Source organism: Plectropomus leopardus, chromosome 9 (assembly GCF_026936395.1).
Source record: "Plectropomus leopardus strain MGB_pleo_1.0 chromosome 9, ASM2693639v1, whole genome shotgun sequence".
Lineage (NCBI taxonomy): Eukaryota > Metazoa > Chordata > Actinopteri > Perciformes > Serranidae > Plectropomus > Plectropomus leopardus.
In genome coordinates, this window is record NC_142184.1 from 27,135,034 (window position 1) to 27,143,401 (window position 8,368).

At 39.5% G+C, this 8,368-nt stretch overlaps 1 protein-coding gene across 2 annotated transcripts in view; it reads right to left on the reverse strand.

The window, feature by feature from the left end:
- The window catches only part of sema3h (sema domain, immunoglobulin domain (Ig), short basic domain, secreted, (semaphorin) 3H), a 74,228-nt gene extending 70,445 nt beyond the window's left edge, over positions 1 to 3,783 (reverse strand). For both annotated transcript variants that reach the window (XM_088082413.1, XM_042491601.2), the window contains exons 1-3: positions 3,681 to 3,783; positions 2,573 to 2,660; positions 1,506 to 1,555 (exon numbers count right to left, since the gene is read on the reverse strand). The gene's annotated coding sequence lies outside the window, so the exon portion shown is untranslated. The remainder of the gene's footprint in view (positions 1 to 1,505; positions 1,556 to 2,572; positions 2,661 to 3,680) is intronic.
- Positions 3,784 to 8,368: the final 4,585 nt, after the last annotated feature.

Consider the following 8,368-nt stretch of genomic DNA (forward strand, 5'->3'; position numbering starts at 1 on the left):
TGAAATCATGTCATAAAAGTGGGTTAAAAGAAACAGGAACAACAGCGTGGATAAGAGTTGCCCAACAGCAGATGTTCAGCACCTTTTTTTCTTACAGTAAAGGTCTTTACATGTCAGGGACGGTTTTTTTTTCTTTTTTACAGGCATCAAGCACATGTGTGCAGAGTGGATGTCATGTCACAATGTCAGGACAATGGCAGACCTGTTGCAACTGTTGCAAATTTGCATTGAATCTGTGACCCAAGCCCCCGAATACTCACAAAACTCAACAATTTCTTAACATAGTCTGGATCTGGCTCACAGAATGTGACAGATCACCAGATTTTAGTGTTACACCGATATGAATGGCTTTGATGAGGCAAGGTTTTTTCTTTTATGCTTTTTTTTTTTTTTAAAGGCACACACTATGAAATATTGGGTCGGTTTCAACCCAAATTGGATCAATTGTGCTATCCAGTACAGGCCAATCTAGCACTGACGCAGTACTCGTCAAAGTTTAAGCAGTACTCATAAGCATAAAAACCACTGGGTCACCATCACATCCCCAAAACTGGTTGTTTTGACCCAGTTTATTGTTATTTATACTATTTACATTTTGATATACAGCCATACCAATATGCGGTCGTTCAGACTCAGTAACAATGTCAAATTTACATTTTGGTCGGGTCATAAATAAAACTCAAAATGGTGTTTACTCTTACCCAGCATAATATTATTTTAGATCTTTATGTTGAGTCATCAATTAAACCAAAGCAGTGTCATGTTTTGACCCGAGTTTATTGTTATTTCTGCATTTATAATGAGCGCGATCATGAAATCAATTCGAAAGCAAACCTTCACTTTTTCTGTACCAAAGTCTTTTCACAAGTCTCTTTCCTCTCTCTCATTATTTTCTTGGTTTTTCACTCCCAACCCAAATGCAATCATTAGAGGCCGTGCCTTCGTTTCTTTCTCTGTTATTTTCATTAGATAGCGGCTCGCTGGGGTACAGCAGCACCGGCTGAATTTTTCACCAGCTTCAAGTTCAATCGCAGGCTAACGGGGACAATTTATTCATTCTCCGGGATAAATAATGAATTTAGGTTGCGTGCAAATGAACGAGTGTATGCGCTCTCCGAGGATTTCTGATTTGTAAATGATTTATTCTCCACACTTGTTTGCTATTGTGTAATTAGTAGAGATTGTTTTTTTTTTTCCAGATATGACCCAGCAGTTTAAGTATATGATTAGAAGTCCTGATATTTACACAACCTATTTACTAATTCTAATTGGATGAGGGGAAAATCGACTAAAATACGCTTGTTAATTAAGTTACCTAATTATTTAACAGAAGAGGAAGAAATCACCTCATGGTTATAGAGGCTGACTAACCCTCCTCCAGTGATGGCACAGTGCCCAGCCCAGCTGGAGTGACCTTGACATCTAATGTTTCTGTTGTTCACATCATGGGACAAAGTGCTGCTCTGCTGATTATTATCATAACAGAAGTAGTCTTTACTACTTACCTCTCATTGCTGTGATGTTTCTATTGTGGCCCTCCGGATCTCAGGATCGCCTGTAAATCAAACCGTGTGGATAGTGCTGTGAATTAATTAGTTTAATTATCTGTGTTTGATGTTCTTGTTTTTGTTTCTCTAATCACTACAGATGCCAACCACCGAGGCCAGGTCTTTAATATATTTTAGACAAACTGTCAACATAAAATCCACCAATCCTGAGCAACACAGGTTTTTCCATCAGAGAGTCCTACAAGATACAGTGTGTTAGGATTGCAAATGTTACAGGCTGAAAGGGATGGATTACGACTTGGCAATATATCGTTATTGTGTCGATGTCATGATATATGACTCGATATTGTGTTAGATTTTGGGTACAGTGATATAGTTAGTGTTCAGTTCAGTTCCAGTGTCTTTTCTGGATTTTAAAGGCTGCATTACAATGAAGCGATGTAAATTATCTGAATTTACCAGACCGCTGTTCTATTTTTCACCTTTACCCACTTAGTCATTATATCCGCATTACCGATGATTATTTATCAAATTTCTCATTATGTCAATATGTTGTGAAAGTACCAATATACAATCCTACAATATTCTTGCATTATCTGTACGGAGGTGATATTTGATTTTCTCCACATTGCCGAGCCATAGTCTGGATTACCTTTGTGTTTCATCAGTTGGAGATGAGACAGTAACAAAATGGACTTTTGAAATGACTTTATGAAAATTGCTCTGAGGCATTACTATGAGGATGTGTAGCCCCTTTCCTGCCAAAAGATCCAGAAAAAAACAGTAGGATGGAACTAGAAGTGTTCACATTTGCTACTCTGTTGAAATTCTGCACACTAGGAAAACCTCACTGGTAAAAGGTTAAAAGTGCAAAAGTTTGGTTTGACATTTTGGCATTTTGCAATAATGTTTCTGCAGTAGCGAAGCAGGAAACAGCGGAAGCTGCAGTCATTGTTTGAACATGTGAGTCAGTGAGTCACTATTTGCTGCCTCTTGGTGCATGGTTTGTTAATCATGTCACGGCTTGTAACAAGAAAAGATCATTAGCCACTTAACATTGCTACCTCAGATGAAGACACTTCTTGGGCACTTGGATCAACAGCCAACAAAACTTAAGGGGACACCTTTTACTGAAGTCTCCGTGTCACAACTCTAAGGAGAAAAGATGGAAAAGACAAACATGAAGAACAGTGTTGTCACTTCAAAAACTCAAAACGTCACTTAAACCTTTTTCATTTTAGCCAGAAAACTGACTTACAAGGACTCTCAGGTCAGGATAATTAAAAGGTCTAACCTGACCAGTCGCTTTGTTTAATCACAACTAATGACCTCCAGCTAGCTTGAACAAAAAGCCTCTGATTTCTCCCTAACAAGTGACGTCAATTAGTGTGTGAGCTCTGCTGCTGGAGTAATTACTGGTCTCAGATCCCACCGCAGCTATTCTCCACAAACCACACACACACACTGACACAATCACATTCATTTACTCATGCACAATCCGTGTTTTGTTGGTTGAGTTTGAATGCATCATTTAATGAGCGCTCATTGTGTTATTTAGTTTCATGAGATGTGTGCCCCCTTTTGAGGCTGATATGAACCCTAATGTCACTAATTCACCGTGGACATGATAGTTATGGTTGGTGAAAGTGTTATGAAGAAAGAAAGAAAAGGCATGAAGTTAGCTTTTCCTTAAAGCATAAATAGTGTTTGCCTGCTGATTAACATGGACTGGGGGTCCATATTTAAACTGGTGAAACTGGAGGCAGAGAGAGAAAATTATTTCTTTCATGAATCATAAGGTTTTATGTAAAGTTTTATATAACAGGGCCATACCATAATAGTGTGACTGATACGTGATTGTTAGCTTGAATTAGAGACCAGTGATAACAAATTGAAGACGAAATGACAAAACAGCTTAAGGTGTATTATTTGTTTGAAAACATTTTTATCGTGTTTAAGAGACAGCTAACTGTCTCAATACCAGCACAAAATTAACATTTCTGTTAAATAAATAGACGTTATTTGGACGGGCGGTTTGTCTCTGTGTAGCTGGTACATACGCGTTTATTTTAACACGTTAGCGTTATTTAAAACAGTGTCAGCGTCATATTTAGACGAGGGCGAAGAGAAATTTAGGTTGAATGTAAGTTGGGACAAGTAAAAAAATCTTACCAAAATGTGGCTGTGGTCCGTGGCCTCTTGTGTCTGCAACTTAACTGTCTGGTGATGTTACAGGTGAGACTGTGCTGCCATCTTACGTTTCTTTACGCCGCTTACCTGTTTGGGATCTCGCGTCGGAATCCCGCGAGAATATCTGAGAGACTGAACTTTTCCTTTTTGCTTAAGCAAGGACTCTTTCCCCGCGCCGAAAGTGAACAAAACCATTCAAATAAATAAAAAAATAAAACCACAAGTGCGGCAAGGTGAAACAACAGGAGACGCAACAGTTAAAATCTGACTGACTGATACAACTAATATGTGATGACAGCATTATACCACAAGAGGCCAGTGTGAGACTGTGTAGCTCAGCAGACCGCACCTGGGACAGGAAACTCGTTACATGTGGTTCAAAATATGTCTAAGACTTATGAACAAATAAACAAAATAAAGATAATGGCTTCTGTTGGATTTATTTTGGGTCCTGATTTACTCTCCCAGCTCTAAATCACACAGGGCAAAAAAAGAGAAGATTTTAAACAGACACTTTACTCCATTACATGGGCAATGAAAAGGACATTTTCATACGAAACCATCGTTGTCTTATAGAAACTATTATACATGGCCTACAAATACACGTTTGCCCAAACTTGTAACATTTAATATTCAAGAGCTGCCAAAACACCAACACATAGATTTGCCATTAACACCACCCTTCTGTGATAAAATCCCCATGAAACTATTGTGTTTATGCATCTCAAAATGAGATTATTGCAAGTTAAACAATAAGGTTCCTTCTGATATATTTCTATGGTAAGTACAACATAGAGCATAAAGCAGTTATACTGTAGTTGCGATCTGATAAATTATTCAAATAGCCTGTAGTTTCTGCTTTTGCTGCCATATCTGATTTCAGTATATATATATATATATATATATATATATATATATATATATATATATATATATATATATATATATATATATATATATTATATATATATATATATATGCTATTTATTCTTATTCTTATTATTTTGGCTATTTCTTTTTATTTATCTATATTTCTCATATTGGCTACTCAGGTCTAAACCAAAAGAGAAGTTTCGGTTTAAATTCTTCACCAGATGTGATGGAGCAGATGTCAGGGTGGAGTGAGTGTTTTGGAGGGAGTAGGTCTGACCGCCCTGCGCGCTCCCGTCATGATGTGTTGGAACCTTTTGTGTGGGGGCGCGGCTCACGGGAGCGCGCTTGGTGCTAAACGGTAGCCAGTGTTGAGCCAACAGTGAAATATGAACATTAGCGCTTTGGTTGAGACAATTTAAGGAAAGCCAGAGAAGTTACATAATAGGTCAATTTTGCAGTCGACTATTTGAAGCTCAAGCCAGAGTTTTAGTTTGGTTTTGGGTTTGTTTGTGTAAGTAGGCTAAAATGTGTCAGGCTGACTATAAACTCTTGTCCCACAAGTAAAACGGGGACAGATAGGTCCCTGGGCGTTGTGTTTCGGTGCGGACAACCTAAAAATAAAACAGCAGGATAGGTGGGTGTATGGATGACTCACAATCATGGGGCAATCCTTGTCACAGCCTCACTCCAAAGTCATAACAAAAAATATACCTCAGACAGAGCAGCCATCCTATCAGTCCAAAGTCATTTCCAAAGATCGTCTATTTGAACGATGAATAACACAGTAGTAGTTGAAGGAGGTATCACTCTCACTGCGCTCACAGTGCATCAGCAGCATAACCACAGGAAATCTGCAGTGCTAATGCTGCTTTTCGACAGTCCTGGACTGGTTTGGCATGGTTCAGTTAGGTTTGGCACGTCAGACCAGCTCTGCAGGTGTGTTTTTAACTCATGAGGGTTTGTCTTGAGTAACAATATTCAAATGCAGCGGGCTAAAGTCCCCTATTATTTTGTGTTGGTTTTTTTATGTATGTTTTTCCATCACACAGCAGACAGGTAAAAGAAATGTACCTGTGGGAGCTGTAGTGTGTAAAAGCATGTTGTCCGCAGCACCATTTATGCAAAAGCTTTTATTATGAAGCAGCAAAATAAGGATGTGTTTTTGGCAGCAACATAGCAGACTCCCATTTACCTCTGAAAGCAGCATGAATTGGTAAAATAAAGCAGAAATCTAAAGTAAAAACAGGGATGCAGGAAAGAAACTAAACTCCAAACCACAGAGATTCACTTGGAAGCTACAAAAGGGTGAGGGTTAGGACATTGCAGGGTGTTACAATGTCACATGTCAACATCCAGTTGAGGTTGAACCCGGCATGAAATTAGGTCTCTCCATGACAGGTATTGATGTTTTTGTCTTATGTTTCATTAAAACAAGTGGGGGTGAATTCTGAATCCACCTCAGAGGCAGGTAAAGGCTGTCTCCTCCCATCAATAGATCGTCTGCTTATCTTTAGCATCATCTTAAATCATCCAAGATGGTGCATAATATATTTTGTGGAAATTGCAGACCACAAACACCAGTTTTTGGGGTTTTTCTACAAATTCCAACCAAAATATATTCACATGCGTAGGAGTCTCTGGACTTGTCACTTGACATTCAGCCTTGTGCTGCAGACTTCAAAGAGTGAACCCTGATAAAAGGAGCAGGCATGAAGCACAGACAACCAGAGGGAATAACTACAGCTTGGCTTTGGCAGATTATGAGATTTTTTGATATTTTGACTGTAAACAAAATCACAGTTTCTTATTCCTCAAATGACAAACTGTTTAATTTACTCTTAATATGAGCAAAAAGCCCTGATTTCACAGTTTTGCATACAAAAATGTGGGGATAAAAAGATGACCACACTGAGGCTATTTGAAAAGTTATCTTATAAATTTCCAGGATTCTGGCTTTCTATGATCAAAGGTTTGGGGTGCTTTGGAAAAGCGGCAGAGTGAGAGGTCTATTCTCATTCCTCTCTCACGCGCTGCCTGTTTAACTGCAGGTGATAGGCTCTTGAGAAACCCGCCCCCTCTCTCCTTTCGCTCCCTCCCATTGGACAGTCCCCGCTATCTACCTCTCATCCCATTGGACAAGTCGGGCAGGCGATGAGCTCATATTGGTTAAATATAGTTGGGCTCGCGAGGGGCTAAAAATAGACCGGTATATAAAGCCGGCGGTTCAGCTTTACTGTGTGCTACTCTGCTCCGGCCAGCAGCCGGAGGAGCAGGGAGGCAGGGAGAGCCACATACAGGAAGAGGGAAAGAGAGAGAGACGAGGAGCAGTGTTGTCGCCCTCAGCTGCCTCCCTCCAGCTCATTCCTCTACAAATGTTGCACCAGAGGCAGCGTTGTCTCTTACATGATGCCCGGCCACCAGTTTTTGGGTGGAGTAGGCAGTGACGAACTTCCTTCCTTCGCCTTTGACTCTGGTTTCGCTCTGAATGTGTCTGTAGAGAGCCTCAGTGTTTCCTCTCAGCACAGAGGAGAGCACATGCTGTTAATAAGTGATGAATAACTACAAAGCTGTGATTGAGGTAAACCACTGTGGCTCCAACAAGTTGCCTCTTTATTTTAAAGTCTCATATTTAAAACCCAGTAATGTGCATAAGTGCACATGCTATTGCAGTCTTTGTGTCACTAGTGCAGAGAGAGATGCGAGCTTATGTTTATGACGTGTTATGACACCATTTGGGTGTAGCCTTGTCAGAGAGCTGCAATATGGTTAACAGTGGTTATTTTAGACAGCTTACTGGTATCCAAGTGGCTGATGAAAACACTGAAATGCACCAATAAACAGCAGTGGAATTTATCTAGGTAACACTTTATTTGGGTTGTCCATCTACAGATTGTTTATAGAGTAGGCCTATCTGTAACATTTCACCAGCTTATTAGTTTAGATTCAACTGTTTAGCTTTGTATATGTTAAACGGACTGTTCACAGAGATATCTGTATCCATGACCACACCTAGGCCAACATGTTCTCAGAATATTTTCCTGAGAACATGTAGGCCGAGGTACACTATGTTCATGAATGGTCACATATGCTCTATTGATAATCTGTTAAACATCTGCAGAAAAGCGGAAACACTTGAACCTCAACTGATAAGCAGTTGAAATGATACAGATAGGCCTACTCTATGAACTATCTGTAGATGGACTACCCAAATAAAGTGCAAAATTTACTGAAGTACTGTGCATTCGACCAACTTTGTCTACATGGAGACACAGTCTTTCACACCCTTCCTGTCCAGTGAAAGCCATGTATCTCCAAATTTGGTGACTACCGGTTCAGTAATCCATCCACACAAACGTGGTCTTATAAAACAGGCATTGCTGCACATAAAACTACCCAATCATAGTTGGTTTAAATAAGCACTTCAATGCATCAGAGCTACACATTAATGCAGCAGTAATCCCAAAACATCATATATAATAGTAAAAGACTGACAGGGACCACTTTTCTGCACAGTGAGTACTGCATGCTTAACTTTTACTTAAAATGGGGGATTTTCACAGTGTGGTATTGCTACTTTTACTTAAGCAATCTGAATAACTCTTCAACCATGTTATCTCTGTTTTAGAGGAAAAATATACTGGAACATGGAAGTTGCATTTTCATCAGCTCTTATCAGCCATCAGGGGAAAAAAGTCTCTAATGCCCTATGTTGTGCTGTTAAACAAACCAACCGATTTCCCTATGAATTCACTTGAGGGTTAATAACGTACAGTAAAATATTGTCCAGTGTCCAGCAG